Genomic DNA, 19774 nt, shown 5'->3' on the forward strand with positions numbered 1-19774 from the left:
TATGAGCATGTAAGAAGCTATTATTATTGATCCCTCTGTGTGTATGTTTTTGTGAGTGTGGTGTATGTTTGTACGGCGTACGTGCTTGAGCATGACTGTGTGTGTAACTTTCCTGATCCATTCCACTCAATTATCCCTTCAACACAGAACCTCGAACTGAATCTGGAGCTATGCTCACAGCCTGAAAACCTAGGTGGTCCTTCTATCTCTTATGATACAACACTGCTGACACAACACTGCTTTGTAGGCATGAGTGGCCACCTCCCACTCATTTTTTTTAAGTGTGGGTGCTAACATCACGAGAACTTAGGCACTCTTACTTGCATGGTAAGAGTTTTTACTAGTCAGCCATCTCTTCATCCTAGGCAATTATTCTTTTCTTTCATTTTTTTTAAGTCAGCATGCCTTACATGTAATCGGTGCTTTAAAAATATTTGGTAAATACATAATCCCTGGTGGAACAGTAAATGCATCACCCCTTGGAGACAAACAGACAGAAGAAATGTATTTCAATTGCTAGTGATATAGATAATAACCAAACAAGTGCATTGAGAATAGTCGAGATGGAGTGGGGATCAACCAACAAACTAGTGTAGCTTGACACATTTCCCCAACATTTGGTTTGAAAAATTAACTTAAAGAATATACTTGGAGGGACCCATGGATCCAGCTGTATATGTAGCAGAGGATGGCCTTATCTGGTATCAATGGGAGGAGAGGCTCTTGTTCCTGTGAAGGGAGTTTGAGGGTGGGGAGGTGGGAGTGGGTGGGTGGGTGAGGACGCACCCTCATAGAAGCAGGGGGAGTGGGGTAGGAGGCTTTCAGAGGAGAAACCAGGAAGGGGGAGAACATTTGAAATGTAAATAGATAAAATAACCAATAAAAAATTAAAAAATATATCTTCTATGCATATTGTTTCCCTTATGAGTGGTGAGGCTAACATTCTTTCAGTAACTTTTCATACCACACCCCACCACTCATCTCCTGCACCATCCAGAATGACTTCTAAAAAGCTGAGGAGGCAACCAGCTTGTCCAAAGCCCTCGATTCTCTTTTTTTTTAAGATTTATTTATTTATTTATTTATTTATTTATTTATTTATTATAAATACACTGTAGCTGTCTTCAGACACACCAGAAAAGGGCATCAGATCCCATTACAGATGGTTGTGAGCCACCATGCGGTTGCTGGGATTTGAACTCAGGACCTCTGGAAGAGCAGTCAGTACTCTTGACCACTGAGCCATCTCTCCAGCCTCTCATTTTTTTTTTTCCCAGAAGAATTTCTCATGTAGAAGTGTAACTCTTCCAAAGTAAGGCTGAACAATTGAAAGAGCTAATAAGGGAGAAGAATCTATAATTAGCCGTGAAATCTCATTCTTTGCCAACACAGTACTTTTTCATCTGACAAACCCCATGCAGTCTGGACTATGTTTTGTGCTGCCTTACTGCCAGAAGGGGAAACTTTCTGGCAAACAAAAAGTGATCTAAACAACTAAACTCAAGCTCTCATCTCACAACTGTGTTGTTGGCTTGTTCTTGAAGATACTGAAAGACAGCGCAGCAGTTCAGAGGGGCAGGGGGGAAGTCAGCAGAAGAGCTGGGATAGGGAATCTCATCCAGGCAACGACCAGCCGCCAACCCTCAGGCTTGGGAGATGGAGGCTGCCATATATACCCTCACTTTGAAGACACTTTCAGACCAATTCCTGGAGCTAAAACCAGATACAGCGCAATGCCTCTAATCCTCTATTTTGAACATTCAGCAGGCTTTGTCAGCCAACATCTTTTGATTTGAATTCAAAGAGAAATACAATGCATTTTTTATTTCATACCATGTCTGGTTCAGGAAATAGTGAAACCCTAGAGGGGAAAAAAAAACTTCCTGTCATAAGATCCCCAACTAAATATTTTAAGAAGATAAGGAAATGCAAAGAGATGGAGATTTCAAATTAAGGACTGCATTGTTGGGCTCTTAAAACCAGAATGCATTTTGAATTCCTCCAAGGCATGTGTCTTCTGACTTTGCAGGCACACAATTTCTAGGGTTGGTAGAAAGAAACACACATATCAGTGATAAACGTTTAAAATTGAGAGACACATTTAAATAATTCAAAGCAATTCATTAAGAATTTTCGATGAGCAGTACTCTGCTCAAAATACATTTTTAAAAGTGGAAAGGAAAAGAGCAGGCAGCAAGTGCCCTCAGCAATCTATTGGAGGGGTCTAAAACATTAAAAGGAATTTAGGATAATATAAAATATTACAGAGTCTCTTGGCATTCGTAAGGTGACCTCTCATCCCTCAAAAATATTCAATTAATATTTTAACTTAAAAATGAATAATTCAAAAAAAGGCTCATAGCCCTTCAATGTTCTCTTAAATGAAGTAAAGTATAATGGGAATTTCAAGAGATGTCTTCATATACTTCTTCTGTAATTATTGCTTACATGGTCCACACAGTGCTGATTGTTTCCGTTCAAAGTTTGTCTTTCCTTCACTGAATTCTATGCCAACCTCCCAAACCTCTATACGTTAAATATTTAGTAATATTTTCACTTTGTCTACATTTCTTTCTCTGGCTTCAGAAGTCAATTCCCTCCACTAACTCCTGCTACCATCCCCCACTTTTCGGAGACAAGCTTTACTTATCTCAGGAGACATAATACATATTCAAATTTGGCCAAACACACTCCAGTGCCATGTTGAAAAAGAGAAACTTTGACTTCAAAGCAAAGGATATTCCCTAAATACATCGTATCTCCAAATTAGCCTTGGGGCATTCCAGGTACAAATTTCTACCTTAGTAAAATTTCAAACTATTGCAAAATTTTGGGGGGCCTTAGGGTCCACCATTTAGTAGAAGACAATATAAGCCACTAACAGACACATGCTCCGTACCCACAGCAGAACTCATAAGCAAGAGACATGGGGACAAGTGCAGTCCTCAAACAGATTATGTGTGGCCAGGATAGTTGGTAGGTATTTGCCATATGCAAGTGTTAGCAAAATCACACTTTATAAAACAGATTTCAGCCATTTATGGAAATTCTAGTATCACTTGGACTATATCTTACAAGGCATTAAAGATTTCGGGGAGGTCTCCAGGAGTTCTCTACTTGGCCCTAAGTTTGCTTCATCTGTACCTAGAAGCATTAGTTTTAGACCTGCTGTAAAATACTCATATGTCCCCATTCTATTCATCCATCATCTGACAAAGAGATGTTTCTGTTTTAGCTTGTACTGAATTAGATGTGCTCATTAGCTAAGTTGGTTTTGTTGGAAGGATGCAGGGATATTGATATTTGGTCAGTTAATGGTAGAGAGATATCTGAAAATCTCTTTGATGTCTAGATTTAGCAAATCTGCCATAGGATGAGAAGGCTTAGTGTAACACCAGCTACATTTTATTAGCAGGGTTAAAGTTGTTAAAGACTGAAGTATGACCTTTCATGGTCTTCCTTCCTCTCAGAGCCTAGACACACTAAGAGATTTATGGCTGTCTTTTCTTGGGGTGGGGTGCCAAACTCTCTCACAAGCCACTCCTCTTTCGACTGACCCATCACTACTCACAGCCTCACTTTTGAATCTGCACATATAACTTCCCAGGGCTGTTGCCTCAGTGTTAACAGGCTTAATGTAGACTTTCCTTAGTGAACAATCATTATAGCCTTTCAATTATCTTTCTTGATTTGTTTCTTCCATATGTAGAGCTAACAGAGCTGAGAAGTAAAGTGTAGGTTTGAGTTAAAATAAAAAGCAGGCAAGAGAGTTCTTGGTGAACTTGGTGATTCCTTGAGTTGCTAGCCTAAAGAAAAAGTAGATTCTATATGGTATAGAATACTGAATTGGAATTTAGGGTCCAAATCTACAATGACTCTATATAGGATAGTTTCAATGAGAATGGCTCCCACAGGGTCCTACGTTTAAATACATAGTTCCCAGTTGGTGTAACTGGGAAGGAATAAGGGGTGTGGCCTTGTGATGAAGGTGTTTGACTGTGAGCGACTTTGTGGCATCACAAGACTTGTGCCATTCCCAGTGTGTTCTCTCTGTCTCCTGGGTGTGCTTAAGATGTGAGTTCTCAGTTGCTCCTGCCACCATGCTTTTGCTCTAGCATCATAGACTCTAACCTTCTGGAACAGTAAGCCCAGGTAAAATGCTTTCTCTCATAAGTTCTCTTGGGCATGGTGTTCTATCACAGCAACAGGAAAGTACCTGAGATAAGTAGCAACGAATAAGGAGAGAAACATCTAAAAATTCTTCTAAGATTTCTTTTATTATCATTACTATTATTATTATTTGTGTTCATGTATGTGCAGTGTACACACACACACACACATGCACATATGCATGCCTCAAAGGCCAGAAGAAGGAATGAGCATGGGATTCCTGGGAGCAAAAGTTACAGTTCTTTCTACACTGCCTAATATGGGTCCTGGGGACCAAACTCTACTTCTCTACCAGAGTAGCAAGCATCTTAACTGCTGAACCACCTCTCCAGCCCCAACAGGTAAGAATTTTTGAGTGCTCATCATGCTCCTTAATGTGCTCCAAATATTGATTTCAATTATTATTTTTTTTACTTTAGAGATGGAATCTACTGGATATGGATGTTCTGAGAAGCACGGAAGCACTAGGTAATTTGCCCAACAGCTTCCATGTAATTACTGGACTTGAGTGCTAGATTCTTAGGTCTAACAGCCATGATCTTGTCACCACTGGCCTCTTAAATCATAAGGAAGCGACAGAGAAATGTAACTTTTGAGGCCACATTCCCCTTCATTTACTTGTGACAGCTGCAGACTAGAAACATACTTTAGAAGTATGTTGCACATACTTTAGGAGTAGAGACAGACAGACAGAAAGACAGACAGACACACCCCTTATATATAGCTTTGGTCTTTTTTAGTTTGTTCTTAGAAAGTATCTTCTCCTCTGGGAACTTGGAGGAAAGAGTGACTATAGTGGGTAGACTCAGAAACCCCTCAACCCTCACCCAGCACTAGATCCAGTATTGGCAATGCTTCTGGCATTGAACTTTGTTCAGTCTTCCTATGTGAAATGAACTAATCTCCAATCACACAGGTACTCAGAAGCTACAAACACTAACCTGGCTTCCACCTAGTTTCAAAGTTAAACTTCCAAAAAGTCCCTTGGACTGCTTTTTAGGTGACTGATATTGCTTCTTTCCCTATGACAAGGAAACCAGAGCCTTATGAGTGACACCAGCCAAGGGAGGTCATAGGGTAAAGTTCTAGAACCAAACCGAACCAAACCAAAACAGGATGTGCACGTCCCACTCTCCAGCCCAAAATTACAAAAACACACTCCTCAGCCAGCTCCTCCCAGCCAGCACACGGCTGAACAAAATGATCTGGAGCACACCACCACAGGGTTTGCTGGGAGGGATGTGGCACATACAATTTGAGAAGTTACGAAGACCCACACTTATTAATTCACACTTAAATAGACACTATGTATACTTTAGTTCCTTCAACACATTTTTTTTTTCTTTTAAAATCAAGCATCTACCGTAAGGAGTGAGGCTGTCTTCAAAACATTTCCATCTTCCTCGGGCAGGTTGCCATAAAAAGCAAACAATTGTTTCCTGGTTCACAAATAACTTCCCTTGCTGATAAAGTATGCTGGATCAGTAATATAATCCAGAGCACAGAGCACTGTGAGATAGTGCTGTTCATACTAGTACCATTTGTACAGAAGTTCTTTATTCTCAAGGAAGGAGAACTCCATACACTGGAAGCAATTCCCCCACCCCACCCCGAAAAACCCCAAACAACCAAACAAATAATATTACATCTTTCCTGCTCTATTTTCATCATAACATTTACTACCTCCTGCTATGTATATAGTTGTTTATTATCCTCTTTTCCCAATTTGTGTTTATTTGTTGGTTAGTTGACCTTAGTTTGGTTTGTACTGATTTGGTTTTTTGAGGCAAGACCTTACTATGTGACCTTGGTGGGTTTTGAACTCCGATCTTTAGCTTCAGCCTCCTAAGTTCAGGCACACATCATTCCTCCCATACTTTTTGCCTCTGATTTGAATTTGAGCTCAGGAGAGCAAAGCCTACAGCTATTTATTCAGTTTTATAATCTCCATGCTTATCAACTGGCTGAAATATAAAGAGAATATGTGATGTATTTGTTAAATGTATATAAATGAGTGAGTTAGTGAATGTGAGCAACAGAAAAAAAAATACAACTCAGTCAAAAGCTAAGGTACTCCCTGGGTTCAATCTCAAGCATGGCAAAAATAAAATAAAATAATTAAAATAAAATAAAATAAAAGGCCAGGGAAAGAGAGGCCCAGGGAGAGAGAGGTGGCTGAGTAAGTAGAGGGCTGGCTATGTAAGCACTAAGTTTGGAGCCCCAAACCAGGCAAAGTAGCACAACCTATAATCACAAAGGCTGAAGAAGGAGATACCAGCAGACCCCTGGGGCTTTTTAGACAGCCAATTTGGTGAGTTCTAGGGTCAGTAAGAGACCCTATCTCACAGCCCAGAGGAAGACACATAGTATTGAACTCTCACCTGCAAATGCTTACATGTATACACCCTACATATACAGTACAAAAGTAGGAAGGAAAGGCAGGCAGGCAGGCAGGGAAGGAAGGGAGGAGACAGGGAAGGAAGAAGGGAGAGATGGAGGGAGGGAGGAAGGGAGGACAGGAGGATATGAATGAAAAAGCCAAGCTTTTGAAATGCTGTTAGAAAAAACAGAAAAATTCTTAGAAAAACACTAGTCTTTTGAAAAATATATAATAAATATTTAGGTTCATAGCTACTATGGATTAAATAAGAGGAACAAAACAAAGGAAAAACGGAGTTAACCAACTTCCAAATGTCTTACATACAGGAAATTCTTCTATGAACATTTAGAAGAGACTTAACTTTTTATTAGATAGTTTATCTATTTACATTTCAAATGTTATCCCCTTTCCTGGTTTCCACTCCAAAATCCCCTATCCCATACCCTCTCCCCCTGCTTACTAACCCACCCACTCCCGCTTCCCTGTCCTGGCATTCCCCTACACTGGGGCATCAAGTCTTTACAGGACCAAGGGTCTCTCCTCCCATTGATGTCCAACAATGTCATCCTCTGCTACATATGCAGCTGGAGCCATGGGTCCTACCATATGTACTCTTTTCTTGGTGGTTTAGTCCCTGGGAGCTCTGGGGGTACTGGTTGGTTCATATCATTGTGCTTCAAACCCCTTCAGCTCCTTCAGTCCTCTCTTTAACGCCTCCACTAGGGACCCTGTGCTCAGTCCAATGGTTGGTTGCAACCATCCACCTCTGTATTTGTCAGGCTCTGGCAGAGCCTCTCAGGAGACAGCTATATCAGGCTCCTGTCAGTAAGCACTTCTTGGCATCCACAATAGTGTCTGGGTTTGGTAACTGTATATGGGATGGATCCCGAGGTGGGGCAGTCTCTGGATGGCCTTTCCTTCAGTCTCCTCTCCACACTTTGTCTCCTCCCATGGGTATTTTGCTCCCCCTAGAAGAGACTTAAAATCTGTGGTTTAGAAAGCAGACTTATCCATGAGTGTCTAGCTACCAGAGCCAAACCTCATTCACTCATTCTCAGTATTAGGCGACAATATTCCCTAAGAATACAGCTAGAATACTTGGTAAAGTTTGTTTAGGAAAACAAACTTTACCAAGTGTAAACTTATAAGGCGAAGTACTAAAGATATTTATTTAAGCTCTGTGCATTCTTTTTGGTCATTTTTTTTTTGAGTTTTTTTCTTTCTTTACTCTGTGCTAGGGACCAAACTGGGTATCCTGCACATTTAGAGAAGTGTTCCACCACTGTACCAAACTAGTCCAGCCCAAGATGGGCATCTTTCAGATATTTATAATATCTCTTCATAGGGAAGGCTAATTTACGATTCTCTCTGCATTGGTCTTCTCGTACAACTAAGTTGTAAAATTCTTGCTAAATAAGAAAATCCTTACCTTTTTTTTTGATACTATCCTGATGATAACATTACAGTTTTAGGCCCATTTAAGACTTGTTGATAAATTAATTAGGATCTATACTTAATCACATCTCAATATTGATTATCTCCTCTCCAGTCTCTGAAGAAGAATAAACTAATTTTTGTTCTACACATGCAACCTGATTGATCTACAGATCAGTAACATGTTTCCCATAATTAACTTTACTCAGTGCTGTCCTTCCCGAGAAGGGCTATTCATCTTATAATCTCTAACACAGACTTTGTAGATTCTGGGCTAGTGACTCAGAATTTCACATTAATTTTAAGGCAAGCATTCAACAGGAGTTTGTTTTCTTTAACAAATTAGACAATATGATCACCAACTGTAATTCAGTTGGGTTCTTCACCCTGGAAGTCTGGCCATAGGTGTTTGCTCTGACTCCACATTCCTTCCAAGCTGGTGATGGAAGCCCTGTGTCTCAAGACAGAATTTCCAAAGCATTTCCTCCCTGCTTCTCTGAACCTTTCTCAGATATTCACCCTGTGGGAGCCTGTGAGGCAGATCATGGAGACTGCTTCTGTAAACAGCTCTCATCTCCTGGAACTCTTCTGACTCATTCATAAGTTCAGGAAAACAATGGTACATATATATCCTCCAAAATAAAATACTCCTACTATGTAGAAATTTGCTTCACAAAGCATGTGAGTTTACTCCCAAGAAATAAACACCTTAGGAAGTGGTTGCTTCAGGAGGTGTGATATGGTTCCCTCTACCACATTTTAATTATTAACCTCCCTTTGAGCTACAATTGGGGGTACATTTGAGTGTGTCTCTCAGACAATGTTCCGCCTGAAAGAAACCTTTTTTTTTTTTAACCAAAATTTTAGATATTGAAGATGCTTGCCAGATTAAAAATACTTAGGAGACATTAACACAGCAACAATCTGAATTGTTTATAAGAAATGGAATATACGTAATCCTGCCAGAATACTCTGATTAAAAAGGATCAAGTTTGTGGGGAAATGGTTCATTGGAGGGCCAGTGAAGGACGCACATAGAATGAGCTTCAAGTACTGTAGTCCCAGCGAGTTCTTTACAAGCCTAAAGACAAAGATTCAATGATAAAACAATAAGAGTAAGGCTGGAGCCACTGGTGCCCAAGGCAACAAAACAAGTAAAATACGATTTGATTATAAGTCCCCAGTACCCATTAATTAGTGAGGACAGAGGGACTAATCCCCATGTAGAAGAATTCCAGGTAAGTCAGACAGCTATCTCCACATTCTCAAAGCAGCAGAGCATCACTGCATTATTTGTCTTAGTTACTTTTTCATTGCTATGATAAAAAACACCAAGCCCAAAGTAACTCATAGAAGGAAGGGTTTATTTGGGGCTTCCAGTTCCAAAGGGAAATGAGCCTGTCACCCTAACATCAAGGCAGCATCTCAACAGGCAGAACATGGCAGCTGATGTAGCAGCTGAGACCTCACATCTTTATTACTATTAGATATTTTCCTTGTTTACATTTATTTTTTAAGTTTATTTATTTTATGTATGAGTACATTGTAGCTGTCTTCAGACATACCAGAACAGGGTATCAGATCCCATTACAGATGGTTGTGAGCCACCATGTGTTTGCTGGAATTGAACTCAGGACCTCTGGAAGAGCAGTCAGTGCTCTTAACTCCTGTTATCCCCTTTCCTAGTTTTCCTTCTGAAAATCCTCTATTCCCTCCCCCCTCCCCCTGTTCCCCAACCCACCCACTCCCACTTCCTGGCCCAGGCATTCCCCTATGCTGGGGCATAGAACCTTCACAGGACCAAGGGCCTCTCCTCCCATAATGACCCACTAAGTCATCCTCTGCTACATATACAGCTAGAGCCATGAGTCCCACCATATGTTTTCTTTGGTTGGTGGTTTAGTCCCTGGGAGCTCTGGGGGTGCTGGTTGGTTCATATTGTTGTCCCCCCTATGGGGCTGCAAACCCCTTCAGCTCCGTGGACCCTTTCTCTAGCTCCTTCATTGGGGGACCCTATGCTCTGTCCAATAGATGGCTGTGGGCATCCACTTCTGAATTTGTCAGGCACTGGCAGAACCTCTCAGGGGACAGCTTTATCAGGCTCCTGTCAGCAAGCTCTTGTGGGCATCCACAATGGTGTCTGAGTTTGGTGGTTGTTTTGGGGGTGGATCCCCAGGTTGGGCAGTCTCTGGATGGTCATTTCTTCAGTCTCTGCTCTGAACTTTGTCTGTAACTCCTTCGATGGGTATTTTGTTCCCCCTTTCTAAGAAGGGTCAAAGTATCCACACTTTGGTCTTCCTTCTTCTTGAGTTTCACGTGTTTTGCAAATTGTATCTTGGGTATTCTGAGCTTCTGGACTAATATCATTTATCAGTGAGTACATATCATGTCTGTTCTTTTGTGATTGGGTTACCTCACTTAGGATTCATTCCAGATCCATCCATTTGACTAAGAATTTCATAAATTTATTGTTTTTAATAGCTGAGTAGTATTCCATTGTGTAAATGTATCAAATTTTCTGTATCCATTCCTCTGTTGAGGGACATCTGGGTTCTTTCCAGGTTCTGGCTATTATAAATAAGGCTGCTATGAACATAGTGGAGCATGTGTCCTTATTACAAGTTGGAGCATCTTCTGGGTATATGCCCAGGAGTGATATTGCTGGATCTTCCGGTAGTACTATGTCCAATTTTCTGAGGAACCGCCAAACTGACTTCCAGAGTGGTTGTACCAGCTTGCAATCCCACCAGCAACGGAGGAGTGTTCCTCTTTCTCCACATCCTCGCCAGCATCTGCTCTCACCTGAGTTTTTGATCTTAGCCATTCTGACTGATGGGAGGTGGAATCGCAGGGTTGTTTTGATTTGCATTTCCCTGATGATTAGGGATGTTGAACATTTTTAGGTGCTTCTCAGCCATTCGGTATTACTCAGTTGAGAATTCTTTCTTTAGCTCTGTACCCCATTTTTCACATTTAAATCACAAAGGGGAAGCAGAAAGAGCTTTAACAAAATGGCACATGTCTTTGGAAACCTCAAAGCCTACTCCAGTGATACATTTCCTCCAGCAGAGACAAATGGTCTAATCTTCCCCAAACAGCCACCAACTGCGACCAAGTATTCAAATGTCCAAGATTTATGGGAAACATCTCATTCAAACCACCACACCCTTAATAAAAAAAATGTATATATTCCCAGTAGTTCAGTATGCAAAGAGAGAATAGATGAAGATTTCACAGTGGGCAAACCTGACTATCTCAGTGACTCAAACAGGGTCACGTGAACCACACTCCGTGCTGACTGGGCAAGTGCCTGAGACCATGGGCAGGCGCATTCACTCTGTGGCTATGCCGGTCACTGTAGCCCATCTAACACTGAGAAAAATAACAGCAATGTCTATTTGCTGTTATTTTTGCTCCCAAGCAAAAGAGCTTACCTGTTCTCCAAACAGTCAAGATAAGGGGGAATAAAATGAGGAAATTCTGAGACAGACTCACAGCCAAGAAAAGCTTGGGGTCACGTGGTGACTTAAAGTAATGAGGAAGGAGCAGTGGAAATAACAATGTAATGTGGTACGCAGGGTGGGAGCTTGGAACAGAAAAGGCACATTAGACTAAAACCCAGATATTAGGGGGTGGTGGGTAATGAGGGGAAAGGTTTGTATAGGTGGGACTTGAAGGAGAACAAAGATTGGGAGAAGAGGAGGGACTGAGGGGTGTGGAACCAGGATGTAAAGTGAATAAATAAATTTTTAAAAAAACCTAAAAGTTATATTGAAAAAAATTAAATTAAAGGTCATGGTGTTTAAAATATCCAAGTAACAAAAAAAATTCTAGAGGAAATAAGCTGAAAGCTGTTCAGTGTTTTCAGTTAGGCAGAAACCCACATATACTAACAAGAAGGACGAGAGGCAGATATGGGACAGGTAGTCCAGGGGAGGGACCACAAAAGTAGCAGGTCTATTCTTCTTGGGCAGAAACTGGTAAAGCCTTTGAAAGTGACCAGTCCAGAGGCCAGGGATGGCAAAGAGGGAGTTCAGGGTCCCTATTTCTCTTTCCTTGAATGAGAACCACTGCTCAAACCCCTGTGTGTGTAAGGCTGCAATCTACAGAGCTCTTTTTCTGAACAACTTTGGAATTGGATCTCTAGATTTCATGGTAAAAATAGATTGTATTTATTCCCCAATCCCAGTTCATCCTCTAAATGATTCTAGTCATATCTTATACGGCAGTAGTCTTAGAGGCTATGAGGGTGTGTGTCAGGGTGCTGTGGACAAATCTCCCATGCGAATTTTCCATTATGGGAAAGCGACTTCTTTCTGGTTGAAAGAACAGAATCGCCTTTAGTCCAGCACTCATGAGGCAGAGCAGGCAAATTTCTATGAGTTGGGGCCAAGTCAGTTTGACAGTTAACTTCAGATTAGCAAAGGCTACACAGTGGTACCCTGTCTCGGAAACAAAACAGAACCAAGCAAAGCAAAACAAAACAAAAAGAATGGACTCTATTTCTGGGTGGAGGCATAATATCCTGCTCCAACAATTAAAATATTAATTATTAGTCTCTCCTCCCCTAACAGTTAATATGGCTTGCCCTGCCAATCAATCACTTGGCCTGGAGAGTGCCCCCAGGAGACTAAAGCCATGCTAAGAAGATAAGACGATAATTACTTGTTAATGAGATAATGTGTGTATCCTTCTCTGTTGCACCTCCCCCTTGCAACTGCTTGCAGTTTGCTTTCTATTGCTGTGACACACCAGAACCAGAGCCAACTTGAGAAGGAAAGGGTTTGTTTCTGCTTACAAGTTACTCTCCATCACTGAGGGAAATCGAGGCAGAGACCTGGAGGCAAGGATTGAAGCAGAGGTCCCAGGGGAATTGGTACCTTCAGGCTTATTCTTCCTCGTGCTTCGGAAGACACTTCTGTTTACATTCAGGAACATACGCTGTGTTGAACAACTCTATGCCCATGGAGTCCTATTAACGCAAAACACGTATCCCCTTCCTCCTTCCATTTTCTTTGTCATCCAATATGCAGTGCTCCCCCCCTCACACCAGAAGCACAAGGTTATCTTCAGCTTGCCTTCCATTTATTCCCACCTCTCAGTGCCATAAATTGCATCAATTCTTTTAAATTAAATTAAATTAATTTTTTTTTACTTACTCACTTTACATCCCACTCACTGTCCCCCTCCCAGTCACCCACTCCCGTAATCCTAATCCTTTCCCAATCCCTCTTCCCCTTCTCTTCTGAGCGGGTGGGGCTCCTTGTGTATTTCCCCCTCTCCCCCCTTAGCACTTCAAGTCTTTACAGTCTTTCCCACTGAGGCCAGACAAGGCAGCCCAGCTAGAAGAACATAGCCCACATACAGAAAACAGCTTTGGGGATAGCCCCTGCTCCAGTTGTCGGGGACCCACACAAAGACCAAGCAGCACATCAAATTGCATCAATTCTAAAATAAATTTCTTAATTTTTTCTGGGCCTTACAAATCCTACCCCAAAGTTTGAATCTGAGATCTTGCCATCTCAGCAAAGTCTCCCAAACTGGCCTTGCCACTGCTAATCATTTATCTTTGTCTGATAGCACTTCCCTGCTGCTGCCAGAAATGTTCTCCCAGCAGGCAGATCTTATCACCACCAGAACAAAACACAGCTGACTGTTTGCCAAGAACAGCCAAGGTCCTGTACATCTGCCCCATCCCTGACTTCTAACCTCTTTTGCCTAGACTCAGCCCCTACATTTCCATGCAGGCTCTTGTCAGCCACACCCATGGCTCACAAACCTCACACATGCAATTCATACAGCTACATGCTGTTGCCTCCAATGTTTGCACAAGAAATCATTTCCTGGAGGCTGGAGAGATGGCTCAGGACTTGCGAACACTGGCTGCTCTTCCAGAGGTCCTCAGTTCAGTTCCCAGCATCTACAGGGTGGCTCATGACTATTTATGAAAGGATCTGATGCCCTTTTCTAGCATGCAGATGTACATGCAGATAGAGCACTCATTACATTAAATAAGTAAATCTTTAAAAAGATCATGTCTTTCTTTTTGATATTTTTGAAGGATAGTTTCTGTACTGGCTAGTTTTGTGTCAACTTGACACAGCTGGAATTATCACAGAAAAAGGAGCTTCAGTTGAGGAAATGCCTCCATGAGATCCAACTGTAAGGCATTTTCTCAATTAGTGATCAAGGTGGGAGCATGGCAGTATCCAGGCAGGCATGGCGCAGCAGGAGCTAAGAGTTCTGTCTTCATCCAAAGGCTGCTAGTGGAAGATTGACTTCCAGGCAACTAAGGTGAGGATCTTATACCCACACCCAATAGCTCATGACTATTTATGAAAGGATCTGATGCCCTTTTCTAGCATGCAGATGTACATGCAGATAGAGCACTCATTACATTAAATAAGTAAATCTTTAAAAAGATCATGTCTTTCTTTTTGATATTTTTGAAGGATAGTTTCTGTACTGGCTAGTTTTGTGTCAACTTGACACAGCTGGAATTATCACAGAAAAAGGAGCTTCAGTTGAGGAAATGCCTCCATGAGATCCAACTGTAAGGCATTTTCTCAATTAGTGATCAAGGTGGGAGCATGGCAGTATCCAGGCAGGCATGGCGCAGCAGGAGCTAAGAGTTCTGTCTTCATCCAAAGGCTGCTAGTGGAAGATTGACTTCCAGGCAACTAAGGTGAGGATCTTATACCCACACCCACAGTGACACACCCATTCCAACCAGGTCACACCTATTCCAACAAGGCCACACCTTCAGATGGTGCCACTCCCTGGTCCAAAGATATACAAACCATCACAGTCTCACTATGTGACCTTTCCATGATAGTCTTACCAGGATGACATTGAACTCACTATGTGCAATAGGCTGGCCTTGACTCCAATTGTGCTGTAGAGGGGCCCTGAATTTGTAGTCCTTGGCCATAGCTTCCTGAGTGTTGGGAGGTGCCGTGATGCAGAAGTGTATTTAACTTACAGAATTCTCATGGATCTCAGCATTCATAATTCACTTATTTGGTTTTCTGATCTCTTGAAATATTTTGTTTCTACCCTGTAGACCACTACAAACAATGCTATAGTTAAATATAGAGAGCCAGGGCATATACTGGTGACATACCCACATGACTACCACCTGAAAGCTTGGTGAAAACACAAAACCTTAGCACAAAAGTTAGATAAGAATCTGTCAATCACAAGAGTCCCAGATACTTTGTGTCTACATGCAGATCTGACAAACAGTGACGCTTGCTTCTGCCCAGTCATCATGGGAAAGGTCTTACTTGTCTTTAGTGCTCTCTTCCTTACCCACAGCAACTGCAAAGACCTACAAGCTTCTCTTATTAGATAACTGTGCGTTGAATAAAGCTTGAGTGTCTAGTGTAAGTTGTAGAATGTACACATGCCTGACTTTTTCTTCCTTTGTTTTAAATTGAATTTTAGTACTTCAGTACTTGGCATGCTTTTTTTTTTTTTTTGACAGACACCCCTTATATGAAATTCCACAAAAGAGCAAAATGGGTTTTAGTGTATAATTAGCATCGTGACATTTCACTTAACCAAATATTATTCTTTCCTGCCCGATTTAAAGTTATTTTGCATGGCTTCTTTTAAAGGTAATAAATAAAACCTAATCATATCTGCTTCAACGTGGTAAAATAATTCAGTGGGGACTCTGAGGACTCTGAGAGGGAGAGAGCAGTCATTGATTCCTAATTCCTTCCAGGAATAATTCTGTATTGATTCAGTACAGGTGAGAAGTAAGACTTGAGAAAATATAATTCAAAACATGACAGCAAGCCCACGTGTGCCTCAAATGGCTTATTACCAAGTGCTGTAAGAATTATGGGACAACTAGCATCTCCTACCCAGACACATTTATTTCTAACAATCTTTGGAGGTTGAACTTAACCAATCATAACGTTCCTGTGAGGTTTATGAGGGAAAGTTCTATCTTCTATTTTCAAGTCAAGTAATAATAACCTAATAAGCTTGCTCAAGGTCATTTCATAAAGGTTAAGAGAGGCATAAGTCTGAGCAATAAAATGCAGCATTTGGGGAAATGTTAGGATTAAATGAGTTCCGATTTGGTGTAGCTACACTCCTGTCTTAGGATTTGATAAGGGTTCTTGGGGGATTTTTGCATATACAAGTAGATACAGACAGATGGAAAATTTTAGATCTAAGTGATGAACATTAAGTAAACAAGATAGGACAGCTCCTGTGTCCTCTCAGCCTATCACTGAGGCCTCTGAAGAGAGACACAAGGGCATCATGAAACATACAGTATGTATTTCTGACTCTTCCCTATCCCTCACATACCTTCAGAAGACCTTTTTCTCATAGTAGGAAGAAGCTCAAGGGCCATTCAGTGGGGGTTTTCAATTTAATAACGACCAGGGACCTTAGCTAAAATGTGTCCTTAAGCTAGGGGCAGTAACCTTGTCTCTGGAGGATGACAAGAAATTTGCATACACAGGTGACATTGCAGGAGCTGAAACATGATGTCGGGAGGTACATTTCCAAGAGTCAGTAACAGAGGATCCCACGTGATAGGTACAACCTGGGCATTCTCCCAAGACTCTTGGTGCCCAGAACTGGACATGTTAAACAAGGAGGGGAGTGGGGAATGGCTGGGCAAGGCTATCACCTAAGACAAGTCTCACACACTTCACATTTTTTTCTGCTGAAACTGGCAATGCTCCCAGAAGCCAAGAGTATATCAGAAGTGTCTCCTGAGGCTAATAATTCTGTCATCTTTGAGATGAAGAATATGCAGCCCAACATAAAACTATGCCAAGTACTGTTCAAGTGGACTGTTCCTACGCATTGAAGGAGCATACTTTATCCAGCATATTTTAGCAGGATTTTGCTGGTTCATAGTATCACATGGTCTCATTAGCTTTCTACCTCTAAAGAGATGTTTAGATCCTAATATACTCTTTTCCCCTCTAAGCATTAATTATGAAAAAATTTCTGTAGCAATCTATTTTTATGAATTGTCTCTATTTAAAATTACTTTTCTATTCTATTAACACTTAATTTTAATAGTCATGCATAAATTTTACAACTGTTTAATTGTTTAACGTCTATCATATTGGTTTCCCTAGAATATGTTTGTTTGCTTCAAAAGTATAAGTATTTTAAATTTTATTGATTGGTCAGATTACTTTTTAGAAAAAATTTCCATAAGCAATGCATGAAAACTGCTTTTCTCGGAATCCCCAGGAACTTTAGGTGATAGTGCCAATTTTGGTTTTTGACTGTGCCATGAATATAAAATGGCCATATTTTAAATAATTTTTTCCTGGCATTTTGTGAATTTCAGAGTCTATTCTTTTCTGCTTGGCATTCAGGATTGCTTTTCTATGAATATCCAAATACCAAATATTAATTATAAAAGTCCTACAAAAATTTTGTGTAAAAAATGGCCCTGAGTATATAGCATTGTTTAATTGATGTGCAAATAATCTTCACAAAAAAATGAAAATATGTGTCACTTTAATCTCATCAGACTTTAAAAAATGTGGTAACAACGAGGACTTTAAATACCTAGGAAACCAACACTGTATGTAAGGAGAAGTAAGATAGGAATGCACTGACCCAATAATCCCTATTACCACTCAATTATTCAAAATACAATACAAATGAATACTATAGAAAATCTGTATTTTATACTAACAAAAGGAAAGGTTTAGAGATAAGGTATAACCATGTAATGAAAAACCAAAAGGAAGGAAATGCATTATGTATCAAAAGATGGCCTAGTCGGCCATCACTGGAAAGAGAGGCCCATTGGACTTGCAAACTTTATATGCCCCAATATAGGGGAATGCCAGGGCCAAAAGAATGGGAATGGGTGGGTAGGGAAGTGGGGGGCACTATGGGGGACTTTTAGGATAGCATTGGAAATGTAATTGAGGAAGATATGTAATAAAAAATATTAAAAATTAAAAAAACAGGCTTCTAAGGAATAATAATAAAATAAAATGTAATAAAATAAAACAAAAAATAGCATAAAAAGGAAGGAATTGCATAATTTCTGTATGATACTGTGATTTGCAAATTTACTTTTATTTTTTGAATTATGTGTAGGTGTCTGTCTGTCTGTCTGTCTGTCAGTCTCTCTGTCTGTAGGATTATACATGAGAGGACAGAGCCCTCGGTGGCCAGAAGAAGGTGTCCTCTCCCACAGAGCTAGAGTTACAGGTGTTTTTAAGCTGTCTGATGTGGATGCTAGGAACTGAATTTGAGTCTTAAGCAAGAAAATATGTGACCATAACTGCTGAGATATTTCTCTTTATTAAAAACTAAGGGGGAGGAGACCTTGGAATCCACCTTATCTTCATGTATGAGATATATATATATATATATATATATATATATATATATATATATTACTTTGGGGGTATAGGTGCATTTGGAACTGAAAATTTCAGCCACTAACAATAAATGACTACCTCATCTCCTCCTGAAGAGAATAAAGGGAGTTAACACACCAAGAGTATATCTATATCTATCCATATCTATATCTATATCTATCATCTATATCTATCTATATCATCTATATCTATCTATATCTATATCTATCTATATCAATCATCTATATCATCTATATCAATCATATGTATCTATATATATCTCACAACACACTAATTAATATGCAGTAAAGGATAGCTTAAAAGCATTTCATTTGAACTGTAGTAAAAAATTTGAAACTATTCCTACATGAGAAGACATTTTATCACCAACAATATCTAAACAAGCAGGAGATAACACCATCAGGGATGCCTGGAAACACACAACATTGTTGACCGTTATGTGGCAGAGTGATGGAATTCGCAATAATTTTCAATGTCTTGCTGTTGCTGAATATTCTACCATAAACCTGGAACATTGTCCTAAACATAAAGATGTACTAATTTCCTAAGCAATACAGTTAGAATATGAACAGAGGTAAAGAAACAGACTTCTCTGAGATAACAGACACCTTTGCACCCACTGTGTATCTTCCAAAATGCTTCAAAATTCCAATAAAATGTTTTGAAGTTGACATGAATGTTGATAACATTAAAGCTCAAAATGCCTGTAAGACACATTGCCTTAAAGATATTCAATGGCAGCTGGATGTGATGTCTAAGGGCTTTAATCCCTGCACTCAAGAGGCAGAGGCAGGCAGTTCTCTGAGTTTGAGGCCAGCCTGGTCTACAAAGCAAGTCCTAGGTAAGGCTAAATAGAGAAATCTCTGTCTTAAAAAAAAAAGAAGAAGAAGTTATTTAATGGGTATTCAGGTTTATTTATATAAAATAAGGAAAATAGGTTTTATTGTGTTATTTTCATGCTGTATACATTTACAAATTAGATATTTCAGGCATAACATAAAATAACATCTTGCTGATGAACTTGGTATGTTATTTCTCCTGAAGATGGGCAAGTACTGAATACGCATCTCTGAGAAAATAAACCAATAGGGAGGTAAGCTCTCATTATTTCTGACAAGGTAGCTATATGGATAAGTCATGCTGATAACTCACAGCAGCAGAATACTTAGTGCAGTGATGTCAAGAGGACCAGAATGTAGCATTGCCAGGAATCCACATTCTTAACCTGCCTCCCATCCCCACTGAGTCAGATCTTCTCAGAGCTGAGCTCACAGTCTGCCAGTTAGCAAGTCTTCCAGACAGTTCTGCGTCATGCAGAGTCTGAGAATGATGATCCCGGCAAATCAGCAGGAACTACGGTGGAGCTCTACCAACATATGTTCTTAGCAAACAGGCAGGAGTTCCG

At 40.3% G+C, this 19774-nt stretch overlaps 1 protein-coding gene across 2 annotated transcripts in view; it reads right to left on the reverse strand.

The window, feature by feature from the left end:
* The window catches only part of Cped1 (cadherin like and PC-esterase domain containing 1), a 262923-nt gene that overhangs the window by 197821 nt on the left and 45328 nt on the right, over positions 1-19774 (reverse strand). The window lies entirely within an intron of this gene.

This window comes from Mus caroli, unplaced genomic scaffold (assembly GCF_978045245.1).
Source record: "Mus caroli unplaced genomic scaffold, Mus_caroli_1 scaffold_7, whole genome shotgun sequence".
Lineage (NCBI taxonomy): Eukaryota > Metazoa > Chordata > Mammalia > Rodentia > Muridae > Mus > Mus caroli.